The sequence below is a fragment of the Manduca sexta genome, chromosome 4 (genome assembly GCF_014839805.1).
Source record: "Manduca sexta isolate Smith_Timp_Sample1 chromosome 4, JHU_Msex_v1.0, whole genome shotgun sequence".
NCBI classification, from domain to species: domain Eukaryota; kingdom Metazoa; phylum Arthropoda; class Insecta; order Lepidoptera; family Sphingidae; genus Manduca; species Manduca sexta.
The window spans coordinates 8,894,897-8,918,371 of record NC_051118.1 but is presented as its reverse complement, the minus strand read 5'-3'; the positions used below and the strand labels follow the sequence as shown (position 1 = coordinate 8,918,371).

General features: G+C 36.4%; 1 protein-coding gene and 1 non-coding gene across 2 annotated transcripts in view; one reads left to right on the top strand and one right to left on the bottom strand.

Annotated features, from left to right (window-relative positions):
* Nucleotides 1-23,475, top strand: part of LOC115443202 (serine protease inhibitor dipetalogastin) — a 77,222-nt gene that overhangs the window by 16,688 nt on the left and 37,059 nt on the right. The window lies entirely within an intron of this gene.
* Nucleotides 19,028-19,109, bottom strand: Trnas-gcu. The gene has a single exon. It is a non-coding gene; the product is annotated as a tRNA-Ser (tRNA).

The following is a 23,475-nucleotide window of genomic DNA, read 5'->3' as shown; positions in this document are numbered from 1 at the left end:
TAATAAAGGTGATATGAACTTTCTCTTAACAAGTTATTTTTAACTTAACTGTATAAGTTAAATACGAGTATTTAACTTTCTTCTTAACGAAGGCAATAATAAAACAAACAATTTTATTTTATGTTTTCACGTTCCATTGGCCTTGAATTCTTTAAGTAATAAACCAAATGAGGATATTGTGGGTATCTCGGGCGTCCGCTCTGTGGAATGGGGGCGTTTGGAGAATACCACCACGGTAAGCCCCTGCCTGTCGTAAGAGGCGCCTTATAGGGGCCACGAAGGGGGTCGTCTGCGGGCAGCAGGGGGCTGTCCGCCCTAGTGCATTTTTGTGCATTTCTTGCACATTTTTCGGTTGACCCCCGGGACGGACGGCAGTGTGGCGTTGACCTTATGCTGCCGTTGACGCTGAGAGCGTCCTTCGGTGCGAGCGGGCTTAGGAGCCCCCCCACATCTAGGAGACGGGCCGCAAGGCGGCACCGCGCAGGGGCGGCCGCGGACGAAGACTCGGACCTGCTGTCTCGGGGAAGCCCGCAGTCGTCCCTTATGCGCCGAAGAGGGTCAACGCGGAGTTTTAGTTGGTAGGCCGTTGTGCAGGGACTTAGGTTAGGTTCATTGGTTAGGGACTCGGCCCGACCGCCGCCCGAGGGTCCCGGGTTGCTTCAATTGTTGGGTCGTAAGGAAACGGTTACCCCAACATAACCGCTCAGTCGCCCCCCGCGAAGACTGGACGGTAGTAATAAGGGACTTTCTCCGCGAAAACAAGAAAAAAAAATGGGTATCTCGGGCGCAATTGTTGCCGGCTGAAATGGTAATTATAATTACTTCAGTAAAGCCTTTGATAAAATAAACCATAACATCCTCTTATATAAATTACGTGTCATTGGCATTAATGGAGATCTGCTCCGATGGTTCGCATCTTATATAGATAATAGGACTCAAGCTGTTGTAATAAATAACTACATCTCTAGTTGGGTACATATACCTAGCGGTGTTCCCCAAGGTTCGCTACTCGCACCTCTACTATTTTTAATTTTTATAAATGACATTTCGGAATGCTTTCATAACAGCCAGATACTTTGCTTTGCAGATGACGTGAAAATATTTAGTACCATTCGATCAAATGACGATGTTGCTAACCTCCAAGCTGATCTATCTATGCTAGACACATATTGCAATCACAATAGGCTTGATTTAAATGCATCGAAATGTGTGGTATTAACCTTTTCTAGGAAAAAGTCCATTATACCATCGACGTATTCATTAAAAAACCAGGCACTTAATAGAGTCAACACTATTAGGGATCTTGGAGTAATTCACGATTCTAAACTTCTGTTCGACAGTCATGTTGAATCTATTATTGCAGAGGCCTCAAGAGCCTTGGGTTTCATAATGAGAAGCTCAATTGACTTTAATCGTGCCAAAACTTTAAAAATATTATATTGCACATTCGTTCGGAGCAACATTGAGTACGCTTCCCAAATCTGGAATCCGAGATATATGAAATATACTGATAGAATTGAGCGCATCCAAACAAAATTTTTAAAATATCTTTGCTTCCGTCTAGGAATCACGAGCTCAGACTATGACTACGCAAGTCTCTGCAAAAAATTCAATTTTTTGCCACTCTCTAAGAGACGTGAAATTGCGGACTTACTGTTCCTTCTAAAATTGACATCCAACAGGATTGATTGTCCGGAATTATTAAGGAAAATTAATATAAATGTTCCATTTAAATCCACTCGATTGAATGCCCCGTTATATCTTCCTGTGGCAGCGACTAATTATAGGCAGAACTCCTTTTTGTGGCGAGCAAGTGACAACTTTAACAGGCTGAGCAAGCGCATGGATATTGATATTTTCTGTACTAATATCAATACAGCACGGCAACATTTAAACAAAGATTTCTTTACTGCATGAGACAACAAACCTTTATGAATTTCTGCTATTGTTTACACATTCTTTTTATTTTCGATTATAAGAAGTGTATAATTAGTGGCGAATTGTACGAAACTGCTCACATTAAATACTTAGTCTGGCCATAAATACTGTTACACTTAATTATAAAAAAATATTACATTTGAATTTCGAATCTGTCATTTTTATACGATTGTTCATTGTGTTTTCTCATTTTGGCGCCAATACATTGTAAAAATATTTTGCGATATTAAAATGGTGTGGGGTGATAAAGAGAACCGAATCGCTGTGATAGCATTACACAAAGTAGGTATGGAGCCAAATGCAATTTTTAAAACTCTCCATACACTTGGTATTAGTAAAATGTTTGTGTACCGGGCTATTAATAGGTACAATGAGACCTCCTCTGTTTGTGACAGAAAAAGATCTGGCCGTCCACGTAGTGTTCGTACGAAAAAGGTGGTCAAAGCAGTAAGGGAAAGAATTCGAAGAAATCCTGTCCGAAAGCAAAAGATTTTATCTCGGGAAATGAAGATAGCACCTAGAACCATGTCGCGTATTTTAAAAGATGACTTAGGACTTGCAGCCTATAAGAGATGCACTGGCCATTTCTTAACTGATAATTTAAAGAAGAATAGGGTGGTAAAATCGAAACAACTACTGAAGCGGTACGCAAAGGGAGGTCACAGAAAAATTTTGTTTACGGATGAGAAAATTTTTACAATTGAGCAACATTTTAACAAACAAAATGACCGTATTTATGCTCAAAGCTCTAAGGAAGCTTCCCAATTAGTCGACAGAGTGCAACGTGGACATTATCCGACTTCAGTGATGGTTTGGTGGGGTGTTAGCTATGAAGGAGTGACTGAGCCATATTTTTGTGAAAAAGGTATCAAAACATCGGCACAAGTGTATCAAGATACCATTCTTGAGAAGGTAGTTAAGCCCCTTAACATCACCATGTTCAATAACCAAGTATGGTCCTTCCAGCAAGACTCGGCGCCGGGTCATAAAGCTCGGTCCACGCAGTCTTGGTTGGAATCGAACGTTTCGGACTTCATCAGAGCTGAAGACTGGCCGTCGTCTAGTCCCGATCTTAATCCGCTGGATTATGATTTGTGGTCAGTTTTAGAGAGTACAGCTTGCTCTAAACGCCATGATAATTTGGAGTCCCTAAAACAATCTATACGATTGGCAGTGAAGAATTTTCCCATGGAAAGAGTGCGTGCTTCTATTGATAACTGGCCTCATCGTTTAAAGGACTGTATTGCAGCCAATGGAGACCACTTCGAATAAGCTTTTTATATTTTTAATTGTTTTATATTTATGTATTAAACTGACACACTGTAAAAGTAATAAATGTTATTTGCAGTTAACAATTTTCTTTTTTCTTTATTACAATATTTATGGCAAGACTAGGTATATTTAATACGTAGTCTTAGTCGTGGGAACCTATTACTAAGACATCAATTGTTACTCTCTCGATAGTTATTAAGCTGTTATCTGTTGGTTCTCCTAAATAAATAAATAAATAAATAAATAATGGTCATAGTATACAAAATTCATACAACGTGGAAGACTTGATGGTCACAGGAATACTATGGATGCAGGTGGCTTTTGACAGATTCGTCTGGAAATATATAGGCATACGTTCAGCAGTGGACTTCATGTGGCCAATGGTGATGTTATCCATTTGGGAGGATCGATTTGCCTATTTCTGTGGTTATGCAGTGTTCGTTATGTGTCGGATTAAACGACATTGCAATTTATTACTTGACAGAGGTAAGAAACTTCCAATGTGAAGTGGCATAGCATATTGTAATGCACTTGATTACTATTTGCAGTTTTGAATAGTATTGCTACTGTTTGTTGACAAAATTGATGGTGGTGGGATATATTTTATATTCGGATAGCGACCACCGTAAACAAGGTATTAAAATTAAAACCCGCCATAGTAGCCCAAGTAAGTATCGCGGTCTGGGATGAGCCTGTGTATATCTGGTTCCAACAAGCCGGCATAATTGTGTCGACTGCCGAGGGGTAATCATCTCTTGTCAGTCGACATTCTATTAGACCGCACTCCACTTACCATTTTACCCATGTACGTATAAAAAAAACAGTATGGCACTCTCGACCATCCTTTACTTTCTTATCCAAAGGTACCAGGATACCAGAAAATGAAAGAGCTGATTGTAACAATATAACGCCACATTCAATCATTGTCAAGCATTGAGCCCTTAGGCAATAATCGAGTATAAAACGGAGGTCAAGTGTTAACACGCCGTATTGAGATGCAATTGATGTCAATTAAAAGTAATTTTACCGGATGAGATGATCAGTGGTGAAATAAAAAAGTTTCATGACAGTCCATTGAGTCTACGTGATGTCTTAAGTAGGTGTACTTGTTGATGACGTCATAAGGCATTATGAACGTCGGGAGAAAATAAAATACAAAAAAACGCGATAGAATCCGGAAAATTTGTTTAATTTCAATGTCTAACATTCGCGTGAATATAAGAACTCATTAAGGCATTATGTTTAACATCATGTCTCAGAGCGACGCAGTGGAGTGGCATGCAGTACTTTGTAACTCAGTTTAGGCTGTTTGTTCGTTTCCTTTTTTAATTTCATTAAAAAAAATTATATTGTATAGAGATATGTGAAGACTGCTATTAGGTGTAATATTATCGCCTCTACATCTGCCAGATCGTATTGCCATAGCTGCGAATATTTTGATCTCTACGTAGCTGTTGACTTCACATGTTACTTCACTTTCTATATTATCATTATGTTTTATAGTTTTGTTTTTATATACATTTACTTCTACGTTTCCTATTGTATTTATAATGTAAAAATGTTATTAAAGTCTAATATCATTCTAATTAAACTTATCGTGAGTGATGAAAATTGACTAAGGATAAAAGCGAGTTAAAAATATATATCTAGCTTCAAAAAACACATAAAAAAAATGATATCATATGGATAAAACTTAATGATAAAAAATACTTCAATTAGCCTGGCATCCATGATCCAACCATATTGATAGCATACTATTTACCAGGAGACAAGCTGTTGGTCATTCAGACTGGCTTTCGCATACGAGAGGTCCTTACAGACTAGTTTATTGAATCTAGATTGAGAGCTCTTGTATTTTTATACCGCCCTGGTAGGTTCAGTCAGATTCTTACTTTATTTACTATTCCAAGCCATAAAATATAGTCCATCGCAAAGAGAGTTAATAAAAGAAATAAACATAAATATCGCCGCAAAAATAGTAAGTAATTTTTATTCACAAAGAAATACAGCTTACTGGATTTAAAGTTTCTTAGTTTGAACGTATTCCTAGAGGGCTTTGTCACATAAAACGTTCAATTTTATACCAAAATTTATATTGGAATGGAACAATCTCATAAAATACTTTATTTATGTACACAATGCAGAAGTTTTTGTTCTTTTGTTTAATTCATTCATACAATGTAACATAAATTTATGGTGTTTTATATGAGGTTTGTATATGTCATTTGTAAAATCTTTACCTAAAATAACCAATTTTAATTAGTTTACGGAATCAGAATAAAGAGTGTTAAGCGGCGATAGCCTAGTTTGTGGAACGGACTGCTGAGAAGAATGAACGCAAGTTCAAAACCCAAGAGCGCAAACTTCTGACTTTTCTAAAAATCATGAGTGAATTCTTTGTGAATCATTGCTTGCTTTAACAGTGAAGGAAAACATCGTAAGGAAACCAGCATACCTGAGAAGTTCTCTATAGGAATTTCGAGTGAAGTTTACCAATCCGCACTAGCCCAGCGTGGTGGACTAAGGCCTACTCCCTCTCAGTAATAGAGGAGGTAAGTACCCAGCAGTGCGACAGTATATAATACAGGGCTGATATTATTATATAGTGTTAAACGGAAAGTCAATTAGTTGACAAGCGGGGGCCAATCATGCTTAATTAATGTTCACGTTTCAGATGTCATGAAATGGAGAGACCGTTTGATACTTATTGTTACGCTATGAAATCTTTTACGCTTAAATCAAAAGCCTGTAGTGGGAGTACAATGTATTTTTTACAATTGACTGACGAGATTAGGTCGCTCGGATTTGTAAAAAAAACTGTACCTTTCGTCTAAAAATGCAACAATATAGCATGAAGAGAATATTATAAAATAATAAATTATATTTTCATTTTGCGAACGATCAAAACACACATCACGCATTTATCCCCGTAGGGGAATACAGAGGCGCAACCAGGCTACCCACTTTTCGCCAGATGTGTTCCATGCCATGATGTGATACGGGGCAAGCCTATTGCCATATCGGGCACAAATTCCGGACTCCGGGCTGATACTGAGCAGCAAACCCAAATATCGTATAAAGACAATGAATTTTGATGCTGTTAGTAACATCTAATATATTAAAACTGTCTTTTTATTTCAATTTTACTTTGACTCGAAAATCGCAACACCGGAAATTAACAAGTTTCACTTATAAATATTATTATGCATTCTACATTAATTAAAAGCATTTTGTTTCAATATATTTTATATTTTATGTCATTTTGATGCAATCTTTGAATTTTAATATCAAACCAAAGAATGTATATGTCAAAGACCGGATGACAAAGAAAGTTTGAATATATTAAATACTAGCCTTTGCTCGCGGCACCGTTCATGTGTAAACCGTGTTTCCAGTACAAAAGCCCCAATTTATATTTTGCCAGGATTAAATGGACAATTATTTTAAGTTAGACCTCTAGCGATAAATCGGTGAGACTACACTCAATTCCGTGGACTAGTTTTTGCGTGATGCGTTTAAAAAACGACAGACAGACAAAAATTTAAAAACGGTTGTTTAAGCCCTCCCCCCCCCCAATATTAAGTTTCTTTCAATATCTATAATGTACAGAAAGCCTGTTACAATATTTTATTATATGTATATATTTATTAAATAAAAACATGAAAAAAGCAAGATTAATAGAGCTATTAACAAGATGACATCATCACGAACGGTTTTAAAATGTATTTTATTGCATTAATTTCGGAAGTCGAATACGTTATTGAATTATCTATAACTTGTTTTTACTGATTCTAATGGTGTAATAAAATCTTCTTTTAAATAAATTAAAATATAATATTATTCGTCTTTCTCATATCTTATGTAAGTTAGGATATTTAGTTATGCAACATAAAGATGAGCCTGTAGAGAATAGTTTATTTTGAGTCTGCGTTTTGGGAAAGTAATAGGAAAAACGGAGTGCAATTCACGTTGAATGAATTAATAGTTTCCCCCCAGACCGTCTCAAAATATCAAAAACATCTGGGATCATTAATTTAGCTGGCAACCTTAACGATTCGACGTCCGCTTGTTTTTTTTTCGTCTGGCAACCCGCCGGTTATGTTTACGGTCTGGTAACACTATCATTGTCCCCGCGCTGCCATTCATTCCCGCCCTTTGTTCCTGGCCTGTCATTAAACTTTTAATCATTTTTTATGAAGCTAGTTTTCGTATTGAAACAGGTGGATAGTGTTCTTTTTTATGATTTTACGTAGAGAGACGGTGGATTTGTGTGTAATTTATGGCAGATCTAACTTGATAATCGTGATGATTTGATGGTTTAGTAAAAACATAGGTTAAACCAGCAAGAATTTAAAATAAGTCAAGTTTATATATTTCGGAATGTTTTAAGAGATTTCTTAAGGAAAAATTAATATCCATAGATAAATACTTAACAATAATAACATCAGCCCTGTTTAATATACTGTCCCATTGCTGGATACGGGCTTCTTTTACTATGGGAGGGATTAGGCCTTAGTACACCACGCTGGGCTTGTGCAGATTTGCAGACTTCACACACCCTCAATATTCGTAGAGAATTTCTTAGGTATGCAGGTCTCCTTACAATATTTTCCTTCACCGTTAAAGCAAGAGATAATTCACAAAGGAAACACAAATAAATTTAGAAAAGTCAGAGTGCGTGGATTTGAACCTGCGAACATCTCGGCAGTCCCTTCCATTCCCAACTAGGCTATCGCTGTTTATAACTTTACGCTCGTTAACTTAGCGATAAGCGCACCCACCTAACACTTAACAATATTACTGCCAACACCTTGTAACAAGCGAACGAAACCTAGTATGGTCTTCGATATTCTTCGTTAGCCTTTTACAACCTTTTCGGTGTAGGCCTTCTTTAACATTTTCCATTCACAGCGGCAATGAGCCCTTTTTATCCAGTTCGATTCGGCGACTTTCTTCATGTCGTCTTTCCAATGCATTTGTGGCCTTCCTTGGAGGCGATTTTTTTCCCATTCAAGTTGTTTACACCACGATCTATCATTTCGAGCCTAGTATGGTAAAACCTAGTAATCGTACCGATCAATATACTCTTAAGCTATCCGGAAGACAGACAACAAAAACAAAACGTATAATAAACACTGTAAAATCGAAAGTACGATAAAATAACTTTTAGCGCCACAACACTTTCACTTAACTGTCAAAACAATACTTTCGTCTGACAGGTCATATTGTAGTGCTAGTGGGCAAAGATAAACAGTATAGTTAGTTATAGACCGGACATGATCAAAGTGCTTCATAAATTATTACCGTTTGGTAATAAGTTAAAGTAAGGCCGAAGACAGGGTAAAATGGCATGACAGGAGTCTTATGTCCAGCAGCGGACAAAGATATAGGCTGATGATGAATAAGTTGTCTTATTTGAAATGTTCGAGTGACTAGACGTCAGTGTCTTTTGATATTAATACAAAAATAATATATTTACAGAAGCTAATACGCGCATTAAAATGTACAAATCACGTTATGGAAGAAATATGAAGTATTTTACATTGGTGTTTTGCTATTTCACGGTAGATTGAAAGACAACTGATTCGATTTTGAATAATATAAAAGAAATAAAACTAATAATGTACCCAATTGTAATTACACTTCGCATAATCACCACACGAGGAACACAAAACAAAAAAGAAATACCAATTTCAAAATCAATCCTCAAATAAATGCGTGCGTGTACAAAGGGCTGCAATTTAAAACAACCGGACAAGTTCGAACTGGACTCGCGTACCAAGGGTTCTGTACAAACAAGTATTTATTGTAAAGTACAGTTTCTTTCCTTTACATTGGCTGTATGACATTGCTTCTCGCCAATTATTTTTATTGCTTTTATTAAATATATATAAGGCGAGCTTGCCGTTCACCTGATGGTGAGCGATACGACCACCCATAAACAGTAGAAACACCATTCAGCACTTTGAATTACAAAGTTTTGTTTGGCATTCCACTGCGCTCGCCATCCTAAAACATCAGATGAAAAGTCTATTATGTCTAGTAGTTCGTTGGCTACAAAGTCCTTTAAACCGTAATATAACAGTGACTACACACTGCTGCTAGGCGACAAAAAAAGACTGCAGTGGTACCACCAGCTAATTCACGATTATATATCAACGGAAAATACCCTAGTTTTGATGCCCTATGAAATCGCAAAATATGCGACATAAATAGTTATAATACCTTTAAATCGCGATGACCTTCAAGTTTGATTTTCCATATCTGAAAATATCCTCAAACCAAGAACTTGATATAAATTTAAATTTGATATCTCTACGCTACTGAGAAAAATTGTCTTGACAAACAGCCCAACAGGCAATAATTTAACCCTATGTTCCCCTATCCAGGACAAGGTACTTTCTCTACATTTATTTACTATTCTGCATTTTTGACATTCTTATCTTATATATTACGATAACATCTCTATTCTTTTTATCCTAGTTACATAGTGAGTAGTAGTCGATTTTAGTGCTATTTATCTTATTATATTTATTTCCCTATCTTAAGGGTCTCTTGGGATACGGAACTCTAATTATAATCGCCACCGGTGTCTCGTTCACGGAAAAACACCGAATCAATCATTGATAATACCTCGCGGGCTTCCCGAAAACCATTACTGTGTTAAAGGATGCAATATTTATACGGGAGGAGATAAAATTAATTGTTTAGCGGAATATTTCGATTTCGAAGGGTAATTAACTGTAAAGGCTGAGTGCGTAATTTAAGTGCCGATTTATTTTGTACCTTACTGTATATGGAATACTTGCTATAACGGTTTTTAATGAGTTGCATTCCAGCTCCATCTGGTACAAAATGTGCCAAATGGAGATAAAAATCGTATATAGAATATATTTTATATCCGCCTGGATAGCGACCACCGTGCACAAGGTGTTAAAACCCGCCATAATGGCCCACGTAAGTGTCGCGTTCCGGGATCAGCCTGTGTATATCCGGTTCAAATAGGCCGGCATAATTGTGTCGACTGCCGAGGGGTAATCTCTCGTCAGTTGACATCTTATTGGGGTGCAGTTGGGTCACTTTGTCGTGCACGCATAAAGAATTATTTCTTTATACGTGCATACAGATAATCACATTTTCTACAGGGCCCTTATTCTGGGCCCTTATTCTGTATGATAGTGTAAACGCGTAACGCGGCCGTGTCATGTTATCTTCGAGAAATGTGCGTGGAATGGTATTCTGTAAGCCAAATTTCTATAGTGCTAAACATGATGCGTTGTGTTACGTGCTTGTTACGCACTGTCAAAATAACGTGCGGGATAGAGAATAAGGCCCCTGGTTTGTTTTGACATTGTGTTATTAGTAACGTACATTTAGATTTTAGATGCAACCACACACACACCAGGTTTGCCTTCTTGAAATAACATTTAACTTTAGTTACTTTCTCCCTATATGTATAAAAAAAGGTTAAGTTTCAAACAAAATAAAAATATATTTTTTTTTTATTTATCACACCTCAATCAGTACTTACTATAAGAGAACTCATCGCAACGGCATCACACTTACAGCCAGAAATATTCTCACGCTTATTCGGACTAAACTACGTTATATATTTTTCTGGACAGTATACATATCTAGCTATAGGTATACTAGGCTTTAGGCATACTATTTTTAGTCTAAAGTACTTGTGTTTCTTTTTCAAAGCCTTGTTTCGTAAATTGAGTGCGCGATCTCTGCTCGGAGAAATGCATGACTTGCATTAATAATGCTAACTTGCAATATTTTATTTTTTAAAACAATGTATGAGATACAAATCTTACCTAGAAAGTTAATTTTAGTGTTACTAGCTTTTTTTATTTAAGACACACATAATACAATGATAACATATAATAAAGACTATAGCTAGGGTTAGTTCTTAATCTAGATTGCACTCCAAAATTTGTGCCCAAATAATGATTGTTCCAACGATGTGTTAATATTTAATTGTAATAGATGCTATAATTGCTGGCGGCATCGCCCGCGTTTATGAGTTTTCCCTGGATATAATAATATCAGCCCTGTATTACATACCGTCCCACTGTTTGGCACGGGCCTTCTCTACTACTGAGAAGGATTAGGCCTTAGTCCACCACGCTGGCCTAGTGCGGATTGGTAGACTTCACACAGCCTCGAAATTCCTATTGAGAACTTCTCAGGTATGCAGGTTTCCTCACGATGTTTTCCTTCACCGTTAAAGCATGCGATAATTCACAAAGAATACACACATAACTTTAGAAAAGTCAGAGGTGTGTGCCCTTGGGATGTGATCCCGCGGACATTCGTCTTGGCAGTCCATTCCACAACCATCTAGGCTATCGCTGCTTCCTGCTGCCCTGGATAAAGACCTGCTATATCTTTTCCCGGAATAGAAACCATGTCCTTCCCATGGTCGCTATCTCCATACCAAACATCAAAATCCGTTCGGTAGTTTCCTCTTCCAGACAGACGAGGGGGGGGGGGACTTTGTTTTATATGTTAGAATATTTAAGATTCGTTGGTAAAGACAATCCCTGTCGAAGTTGTATTGCGTGCGAGTTACTACTATCGCCCTGAGGTTGGGGGCCGAATCCCGGGTTAAGCAAAGTTAGATTTTTCTGCTCAGTATTGGCCTGTATTCTGGAATTAATTCCTGATATGGTAAAATCATAAGGGGAGGCTCATGCTTAACAGTGTTGATAGCGATTGCCGTCTATCATATCATAGGATGGAACAGACACGGCGTAAAGTGGATATCCTAATTGCACCTCTGCCTACCGCTTTGGGGTTAAAGGTGTGATGGGTTTTTGTTTCTGTTCTGTTATTATAAATGCAAATAACTCAGTCTGGCTGCTACATTTTTACTACACTAAACTAATTTCGATGAAATTCAACTTAAACCTAATGGTATACAGTTTTACTTATAAACTTGTTTTAGCGTTAAAACGTGATTTAGAATTACTTAAATAGCTGTTAAAAACATCACCGGTTTCCTAGTTTAAATTTTATTAAAAGGCAAGATGGCGGCTTTGACTTACAGCTGATCGAGTAAAGTGTTTTACCACAAACAAAACAAATATTATAAATCATAAAATGGTGTCATAAAATGCGTGCTACTGCCGATTCTGGCTTAGAAGTGTTACAGGAGTGGGTGTGAAAAGGGGGGGAGGATTGCTTCGTAACAAAACAAAATTTCAAGAAAAATCTAAATACAAGCAAACCAAGAGTAAATGGCTAGTTAATATTTATCGACTACCTCAATAAGTTCGTGTCGTGTCATATCAGTACTCAGCGCGCAAAAAGTTTCGTCCAAAAAAACTGAACAGTCATCATGATAATTTGCATAAAAAATCATCACTTACGAACACAAAAAACTCGATGATTGCTATTTGACCGTAGTTTTTGTCGAAAAGAGAAAATGAGGTCAATTATGGTCATATCAATAGATGCAAATGGATCGTAAAAAAGTTTGGTGTTTTTTCGATACAAGCTTATGATTATAAGATAGGAATGATAAGAAATTGGTCAGTTAATTATATATGATTACTAACACACATCCAGTCGCTGCCGGCCCTTTTGTGGAAGTCTTTACCACTTTTTTTACCACTTACTACAGAACACACACACATACACACACATAATCATGCATTAATCCCCGAAGGGGTGTGCAGAGGTGCAATCAGGGCAAATTTTCGCCAAGTGTGTTCCGTCCTATGAACTGATAGGGGGCGAGCCTATCGCACAAGCCCCGATATTAATTACTTATGTAGGAAAAATGAGATTAACAATTTTCATGATGTTAAAAATTAGAAAATCATTATTGGATTTTTTACTAAAACACAATTATGTGATATATATGCAATTTGTGCAATAAATACAACAACGAACTCACACTGAGCCGGAGATATAATAACTATAATATATTATGGATAATAAGACCGGCTTGAAGCCGGCAATCATAATTACAGGTTCAATTAGTAAAGTGCAATGTCCGTTATGTTTAAACGACCCGCTCTCTTAACGGTTAGGTATTTTATACCACTATTTAACTAAGATAATATAAAAGTTCGAATCTGTATGAATAAATCTATATATATAAAAATGAATCCCTATTTCCCTTGGTCACGCCTAGGGATTGCAATCCGGTCCGGCGGATCCGGTAATCCGGCGGATCCGGTACGTTTTCGTTGCCTACCGGATCCAACAATATCACCGGATCCGGTGGCCGGTTCCGATATATTAAGAAAAACTTAATTTCTCTATCAAAACCGTGCGAAAGTACTAAAAAACTTAAGAAAGAAATGAGCGCTTATGAAACTGAAGGAGATAGAGGGAAATACTTGTCTCTAATATATGACTTTTTGACTTTAGTGAAAACAACCAATGTTGAAGCTGAAAGGGTTTTTTCGGCCGCTGGTTATATTTGCAGTTCCTTGAGAAGTAGGCTAAAGGATGATACTATTAATACAATTTGTTTTCTAAGAGCGTTTTTCCAACAAGAAAGTGATCTGTGTTGTAATGAATGCATGGGTATATAAGCTGTTGATTATGAAAATTTTAATTTGGATTATAGAAGAATATGATGTTGATTTAATTTAGTTTTTATGAACGGGTTTAACTTAATTTAACCCAAAATAATTCACTGTTGTTTGTAATCTTTGACTGATTATTATATAATAACTGACTGATAATAATTATAAATAAATAAGAGTTGATTTTCGCACAAAATCGTTTCTATTTTTTCCCCGTAGATTATTCCTTATATTATGCCATGAAGTTAGAAATATGCGCTATGTTGAACACCCAAAATACCAATCCGGATCCGGCCGGATGCGGCCGGATCCGACGGAATTCTCGTGATTCCGGCTGAATCCGGCCGGATTTAAGTTTGTACCGGATTGCAATCCCTAGTCACGCCATCACGCGTAAACGGCTGGACCGATTTCACTATTTTTTTGTGTTTGTTATTGTCAGGAGAAGGATCTTATGAAAGAAAATTTTCAAAAAATTGCGCGGAAAATTAGAAAATTTAAGAAAACTTAACGAAAATATTAATTTTATATAACTGTCACAGTGTCAATTGTTTGAAACAACTGTCAGCGATTGACAGAATGCGCGCTGCAAATTCATAGTTAAGACGGGACAACGTCAGTCGGGTCAGCTAGTCTGTAATATAGATAAGATATTATAGTGCACAAGTGAGTGCAATAGACGGTGCACTCTCTGCTTCTTTACTCTCATAGTTCGGTGAGACGGCAATCGGTCATGCTCAGGCGCAGTACCAACGGCTTTAGATGCTTTCCCAGGCACGGGGGTATCAAACCGCCTACTTCCTGATTCCGACCTGCAACTGAGTAGTTTTTAAAACAATAAGTCTAAAAATAAATGATTTTTTATGTATAAATTCTTCTTCATAGTTTTTTATACGCCATAGTGGCGAAGGGCGAAATTTTTCGTAAGCTAACCTGACACAAAATATAAGAAAGTACTATGTTTATGGTAATATGCATAAATGCGTTCTGTAAATCGTATAATTAAAATTAGATTCTATATAAATTATGAAAGGGAAGTAGGCAGGAATCGGGTTATGGACCCTTGGCCACTGATACACCATATCGGTTCACGTTCGCTAAATCCTCCCTAAGGTCTCCTACAACTACACTTATAACCTCTCAGGACAACCATATTGCGTCACATGGACTTTTAAGACAAAAATAGGATTCTCTAGCCACATCTGATCTCATCTAAGAAGACAGTAAGAATCGCTGTCGACGGATACGTCGTGGAGGATATCATCATCATCACATGAGCGTGTCGTTTCGGGATCAGCCTGTGTATATCCGGTGCAAATAGGCCGGCATAATTTTATCGACTGGCGATAGGACTAGTTTTTTCTTATGTGACCGAAGTATTCCAAGATTCTGCGTAGAAAGATATCGTATTTTTAGCGTAAATTATCGTTATTTGTAAAACTGATAACGATAATATTACGTATTAACAGTGATGTTTTGCTGTTATCTATAAACACTTGTGATAAAACTAAACAATAAAGGCAATTGCAAACAATGGTTTATTTTTAACTGCTACAGAAAATATATACTTACATTTTACTATCGTATTTAAATTACGTAAATCCCGAAAGAGATATGGTTATCTTTATGTTTAAAATAAAACAAATAGCATGCCATAAAAGGACTATTAAAATAAGTAATTGATATAAAGAACGTTTTTAAGTTTATAAGATAAATAAAGTATAAAATTGTTTATTTAGTTTTGTGAAGTGGAAGGGCTTGTTCAGAGAAAAAATGGTATGGAATTTTGTTAAAAGTGAACACCAACTGTTGGGCAGATTTTGATGTAATTAGGCATACGGTTACTAGTGGTACGCCTCTCATATTTGAGAGTCCGCCTGGGTAGGTACCACCGCATTGTTTTCTGTCGCCAAGCAGCAGTGTGTAGTCATTGCTGTGTTCCGGTTTGAAGGACTTTGTAGCCAGTGTAGCTACTGGATATAATGAGACTTAACATCTCATGTCTCAGGATGGCGAGCGCAGTAGAATACCAAACAATATTTTCTATTTCAAGGTGTTGGATGGAGTTTCTATTGTTTATGGGCGGTCGTATCGCTTACCATCAAGCGAACGGCAAGCTCGTCTCGTCATTCACAGCAATAAAAAAAAACACGGATAGATCATGTCCTAGATTATTATATTGTATCTTACTTTATTCCTAATAATTTGTTCGGTGAAAAAAAAATATATCAGATATTAGCAGATGTCACTTTCGTCGTATAGATGGCGCTCTGGATAGCTATAATTATTTAAGGATTTTTGTAGCAGGAAAGGCTTTTCACACGGACGAAACCACGAGCATCACCTAGCAGAGACATATTCATAATGAAACTATAAGGTGAAACATCTGACGCAAAGAACATAATGTTACTATATTCCCTGCCCTAACAACTTGGCCATTTTGTTTACAGAAGGTAGCCGAATGATTCGGAACATGACGCGCGTCAAATATTTACGGCCTGTACACATTCCACTAAAGTTTTGCTTAATTATTCGAGATATACGGATAAAATGCGTAAACTGTGCCAACAAAATTGGTTACACATATCAGAATCAAAGTTAACCGCAATAATAGTGACCCAGACACACAAAACGGGTCAAAATCGACCATAATGACACAAATACTATAACAAAATAAATATATTTGTTACCAACAGCGCCGATCCCACGAGGCATAACTGTGGTGGTCATTTTGTCGTAATATAATCTTAATGGCCGCCATATTGCAAAATTCCATTTGTGTGCACTATGCTGCAATTTAAAATATAGACTATAATCGTGATCTTTAATAATAAAAGATAGATAGAGAGATAAATAACGTAATTACAAATAGTTTTTTTAAGTTTCAAAAATAAATTACAGGTTTTAACGGATTGGCAATGGAAGCGAAATTAAACAGCCTTAAGTAAATTAAATCAGTAAAATTAGAAATTAGTCTAGAGTTGTGAATGTATATAAATAAAATAAATTAATAAAAAGATATGTAAGCCGCAAGAATTGCTTACAATTACCCGCCAAAACCAATTTGCAGTTCCACCCATAGAAATGATTTTTTGCTTCGTCGAATGAGCAAATCGATGTTATAGATCTGCCTCTGTATAAAAAACTCGTTTTATTCCTTAACCCGTCATGACTTGTCAAAATTTTATTTTCAAATATGTACAGGTAGCTGAATGTTTGCCGCCAAACATTGACAGCTACGCGTGTGACGGAAAAATAACCTTATTATGTAGTATATAAGGTTATAATCCCGTGACACACGCAAATGTCATGTAGCTGTCTTGGCTCGCCGGCGAGCCACGAGAGACCAAGAGTTAATAGAATAATGAATGAATTTATTTATAAATCAAAGACTTAAAGGCGTTAAGTGCAGATGTATAAAAAATCTTGTTTCGATTCAATGACAGCTCATCTCAAGTGCAAAAACTAAGTACCGTTATTGGCGGTTAAACAAATTTTATTTAATAGATTACGTTGAAAATGTGACAAATTGACCGACAATGGGAATCGTTTTTGCGTTGAACGGAAAAAACGGCAACATTTCGCAGAACATTTTGGGTCAACGGTTTTGGTTCGCATGGACTTATGATTCTGTCATTTATCCGCGATGTTACGATCCGTGAGAAAAATGTTGATTGTTTTATAAATTGGCCATTTTTTTTTATCATGGGAAAATTGATTTATGATTTGGTATTATTAAAAGTAGATTTGTAATGTGGGTTACTAGGATCAAAGCGGTTTACTGAAGTCTATCAGAAGTACTAGAAAAGCATGAGTCGCGTGAAAGTGTCGGTATTGTGTGTGCCGCGACTTTCAAGCGTGGCGGCGCTCTTCCGGGTCACGGGTCACGCCCCACAGATTCAAGGTCGATTTGGTGCATCGACCTATTTGAATATATGATTGCCTAGTACTTGAAAACGCACGACGCGGTACTGAGAGTTTCTTAGAAGCGAGCGGAGTATTAGGGTCATGTGTGTGTATTATAAAATTGTTTGTATGTCATGTTTGTTGTTCAAGACTTGAGCAAAGTTGGTATCTTGAAATACTTATTGCCTATGTAGGTGACCGAGTTAGTCAATTAATTGACTGAGCAATCAAAGCGTGCTTAATTTGAAAGCAATAAATGTTGATTTAATTTACCAACTAAACTTAACAATCTCAATTTAGGAAAACCCACTCATGAGTAAAGTATCAATTATAAATCAATAACTACGGTATGAACTACCTATGCTTCCAAAGCTTTTAAAAGCTCGGTAGATCATCTATTTTTTTTAAAACGTCGTCAAGGAGGCTTTAATATTAGGCCGTAGTGAACTGTTATGAAGTTTACAAATGCGCATTATTTATACTTAATCAAATATAATACAATTGATTGGATGCCTGAATATGCAGCCTGTTCAAGAAGTTCCCATATTCCGACAAGTTAAATCTTTATTGTTGCTTAGTGAAGAGGCTAGCTTTTTCTTGGCTTATACACTTTCGCCCTGCAGCTAAGCATCCAATAATTTTTGCCCTTATTTTTTTTTTAAGTAATATTATGCCATTTAATGATTTGTAGAGGCCTTTGAATAATAAGGACGGCATCTACTATTTAAAATTGCAAAAATGGATGATAACGTGTGAAAAATATGTCAAAAGAAAATTGAATTCCATGAAAGTTAAGATAGGAGAACAGTTGTTAATTTTTATTTAATCGAAGCACAGACTATACTTCTGTATATAGAAAAGGTGTTTATCCATGCATAAATTAATTATCTGAATGATTTTTTTTAGTAATATGCTACAAACCAAATCCATTCTTTACATATTTTATTTTGAATTAGTTACACTCTCTTCCAATTTACCTCACGTATTAAAAATGTGACTGAACAATTTGCCGTTTAGCAGCAGTGTGTGAGCAGTAAATAATTTAATTCAGTCTTAATAATAAAAAAATCGCAATGCTATGTTTAGTCAAAGCACAAATTCACTCGATCTGTAAGTCAAAATTCACCATCTGTCCTATTAATAAGGTTTAAACTAGGAAACCGGTGATGTTTTTGACAGCTATATAAGCAATTCTAAATCACCTCTTAACGCTAAAACAAGTTTATAAGTAAGACTGTTAGATTTTAAATATACGTAAACTCTCCACTACACTCAATAATATTAGCAGATTGTATTCATCCCTTTCAGTGCTATTTAGGCATTTCATATCTCTCAATTGATATTTTGAATTTAAAAAAAGTCATCGACGAGGATGGGATTCGAACCCACGCGTGCAGAGCACATTGGATTAGCAGTCCAACGCCTTAACCTCTCGGCCACCTCGTCATGCCGCTGTTTGTTAAAAAAGATGTATACGTGTGACAATAGAAATGTTGTCATAAAATATTTATATCCTGTGATATTTTTTTACAATGACTACTGGAAACTGAAATATTATTTTTTCCACTGGAGTTTTTGATCTAGCGAAAGTCCACAGCCGCGCTTATTTTCATCTTTTTAAGATTCTATTCTGTTTGTTTTACTTAGTGTAGCTGATAATAGTATAATGAATACAGGCCGGCATAATAATGGCAATCGTTGTGGGCCGCAATTTGTTTTTAGAAGTTTTATTATCTATACTTATAATAAATCTGTAGAGAGGTCAATTCTGTACATGAAATATATTTCCAAAATAACTATCAGGGGGTGATTAGGGATCGATACTGATGCCAAAAATGCAATTAGTAAAATTTTTGTCTGTCTGTCTGTCTGTCTGTATAACCGTTATAGAAACAAAAACTACTCGACGGATTTTAACGAAACTTGGTACAATTATTTGTCACACTCCTGTGCTGGTTATAGTATACTTTTCATCACGCTACAATTAAAAGGAGCAGAGCAGTGAAGGGAAATGTTGGGAAAACGGGAGAAGTTACTCCATTTTTTAAGCTTCCGCCGCGTGTGCAACCTTAATGGTTAAAGCTACACAGAAATCATGTATGACGGAAATGTTCGCCTTAAAATTATATAAAAAATATCCCACGACAGCATATGTCTATCTTTTATGGTTGACTCACAATAACACGTGTTAGCAAGCCAGGGCCCGTGTCCCGGGCGGCGAATTTAGAGGGCGGGAAATTCAAACTTGCCAGACGAATACACATTGGATTGCATTGGATAGCCCTTTGTTCGTGGAGTGCTATAGGCTACATATCATCGCGCTATATCCAATAGGAGCGGAGCAGTAATGGTTAATCTCAGGAACTACCGGTCCAAACTGAAAAAATATTTTTGCGTTGGATAGCCCTTTGTTCGTGGAGTGCTATAGGCTATATATCATCACGCTATACCCAAAAGGAGCGGAGCAGTAATAGCTAATCTCAGGAACTACCAGTCCAAACTGAAAAAATCTTTTTGCGTTAGATAGCCCTTTGTTCGTGGATTGCTATAGGCTATATATCATCACGCTATACCCAATAGGAGCGGAGCAGTGAAATGAAATGATTTATTTGAATCTGTAAAATGTTATACATTATTTAGATTCCGTCAATATTAACTCTACCACCAGTTCGGAAAGCAGTTTTCACCAGAGAAGAACGGGCAAGAAACTCTGGTGTTGCTCTTTTCAATCAGTTTAGGGTAAAGACTACAGTACATGATAAAGTAAGAAGAAAAAAAAAACAAAAAAATTTAGAGCAGTTCATTTATAGGCTCGTGAAATAAGGAATAAATTAATTAAATTTTTTATATGACTGCACAACCCTCTCAGGAATCATGAAATTTCTCTATTATCCCTATAATTATTTCCTCCCAGTACCTCTAGCAATTAGAAATTAGAAATGTAAGCGAAATGGGCAGAACAGTCCACACAAGCAGCACCCGTTCACGAGTATGACGCATGTGCCAGCCATCGGCCTCCTCAACCATATTGTAGGGAAGTGGCCGACCCGTCATCACCAGTAATGGCTAATCTCAGGAACTACCGGTCCAAAGTGAAAAAATATTTTTGCATTGGATAGCCCTTTGTTCGTGGAGTGCTATAGGCTATATATCATCACGCTATACCCAATAGGAGCGGAGCAGTAATGGCTAATCTCAGGAACTACCGATTCGAACTTAAAAATTCTTTTTGGGTTGAATAGCCCTTTGTTTATGGAGTGCTCTAAGTTATATATCATCACGCTATGACCAATAGGAGCGGAGCAGTAATGGCTAATCTCAGGAACTACCAGTTTGAACTGAAAAAATCCTTTTGTGTTGGATGGCCCTTTATTTGTGGGGTGCTATAGGCTGTATATCATCACGCTATGACCAATAGGAGCGGAGCAGTAATGAAACATGTTGCAAATACGGGGACAATTTATTAGTTTTGAGAGCTTCCGTAGCGTGCGCTGCGTAAACGGTTAAAGTTATGCAACAATGATGTATGACGGGATTGTTCCTTTTAAAAAGTTCTAAAAAATATATTATAAAACAAAGTCCCCCGCTGCATCCGTCTGCCTGAACGTCTAAAACTCAAAAACTACCCAACGTATTAAGATGAAATTTGGTATGGAGACAGTTTGAAACCCTGGGAAGAACATAGGCTCCCGCGAAACTACTACTTTTATAATGGAAAACTTTAGCTTGAAAAACTTCATAATGCGGGCGGAGCCGCGAGCAAAAGCTAGTTCAATAATATAAAACATTGCGCCTTTCAATATTCTCGTCGGCCCTCGCTTTATTTTTATTGTTAAAATGAAAGTGATGCTAATTTTATGAGTACGCATTTAACTATTTTGGTGTCTAGTCTCAATTGATTTTAGTTTTTACCACACAAACTTTAGAGTGCAGTATAAATTTTATTATCCTTAGAAATGTAGATTTTTAGTTTATTCATACATCTATTTCATCTAGATCGTTATCTAAGCATTCTGTGAATATTTTTATAAGCAGAAAACATTTATATCATGAATAACTCTGCGATGAATTCTTTGTAGAAAAATGAGCTTTGGCTTCAAAGTCGTTTTATCATGTTCAAGTCTGCCTTCATGAAAATCTTTGAGATATCAATCTCTGTGCTAGGAATTATCTTGTTTAAAACTAGAATATTTATTTTTAGGGTTCCCTAGCGAAAAAAACTATTATAACTGTCAAAAAAATTATATATTTCCCTACCGTTAAGAAGAGAAGTATTGGAAAGGCAGACAATGTAAAATATATGCTACCACCAGCACACCAGCAAAGAGGTTTGATAGTTCATTGATCATTACTTAAGTAGCTTATACGTTTAGCTTAACTGTGACAGTGAATTTATAAACAAACAAATAATATACAATTATCAAGACCGATGAGGAGAAACAACAATGACATGTGATAAGTAGGAAAAGTTGAGTAAACAAGCGATTGGAGAATAAACTATGCTTGTAAGAGCGGCCGCTTGACACACTCCAACAAACTAGATTACACTAGCGGTGCTGAGATGATCGTGGTATTGTTAGCATACTTAGGTTTATATTATATTATCTCAGAGTTGAGTAAAATCTCAAGCAGACATTTAATGTATTGAACTATAAAAAAATAAATCAATTTTATATAATCTATACTTATAATAAATCTGTAGAGAGATCAATTCTGTACATGAAATATATTTCCAAAATAACTATCAGGGGGTGATTAGGGATCGATACTGATGCCAAAAATGCAATTAGTAAAGTTTTTGTCTGTCTGTCTGTCTGTATAACCGTTATAGAAACAAAAACTACTCGACGGCTTTTAACGAAACTTGGTACAATTATTTTTCATACTCCTGAGCTGGTTATAGTATACTTTTCATCACGCTACAATTAATAGGAGCAGAGCAGTGAAGGGAAATGTTGGGAAAACGGGAGAAGTTACTCCATTTTTTAAGCTTCGGTCGCGTATGCAACCTTAATGGTTAAAGCTACACAGAAATCATGTATGACGGAAATGTTCTCCTTAAAATTATATAAAAAATATCCCACGACAGCATATGTCTATCTTTTATTGTTGACTCACAATAACACGTGTAACTCCCGATAGCTTAGCAGTTCGAAGCTTTCTCATTATATTTGTCTACTCTTACGTTTATAACACTCTCAGTCATCCCTAATTAAAAAAGTTAACATTATTAAATATTCCATAAAAAAGAATCATAGAAATCGGTATAGATACACCAAAGTTATACATGAAATACGCTAATAATAAGCCATCACGCGTGAATACTGAATCATGCTATGAGGATTATTTTTGTATATATTAAAAAAGTTAACATTATTAAATATTCCATAAAAAAGAATCATAGAAATCGGTATAGAAACACCAAAGTTATACATGAAATACGCTAATAATAAGCCATCACGCGTTATTTTCATGTAAGGGTTAGGCTACTTTTTTTACGAAAAACGACGGAAACGCGGACGAAGTCGCGGACAACAGCTATGCTATATAAAATACCGAAATCGTCATAGGTTTGCCTATAATATTAGAGGAGTTCCTTCGGTTTCACCAGGATCCCATCATCAGACCCTGATCGGACAATCGGACCACCTGCATACCACCATACATTAAAAAAACATCCCGACAAATTGAGCACCTCCTCCATTTTTGAAGTCCGAAATCCACGCGGGCAAGCTGCGGGCGAAAGCTAGTATAATAATAAAAATAATATAATATAATAATAAATCATTTTAAGCTATCATTTAAGAGCATA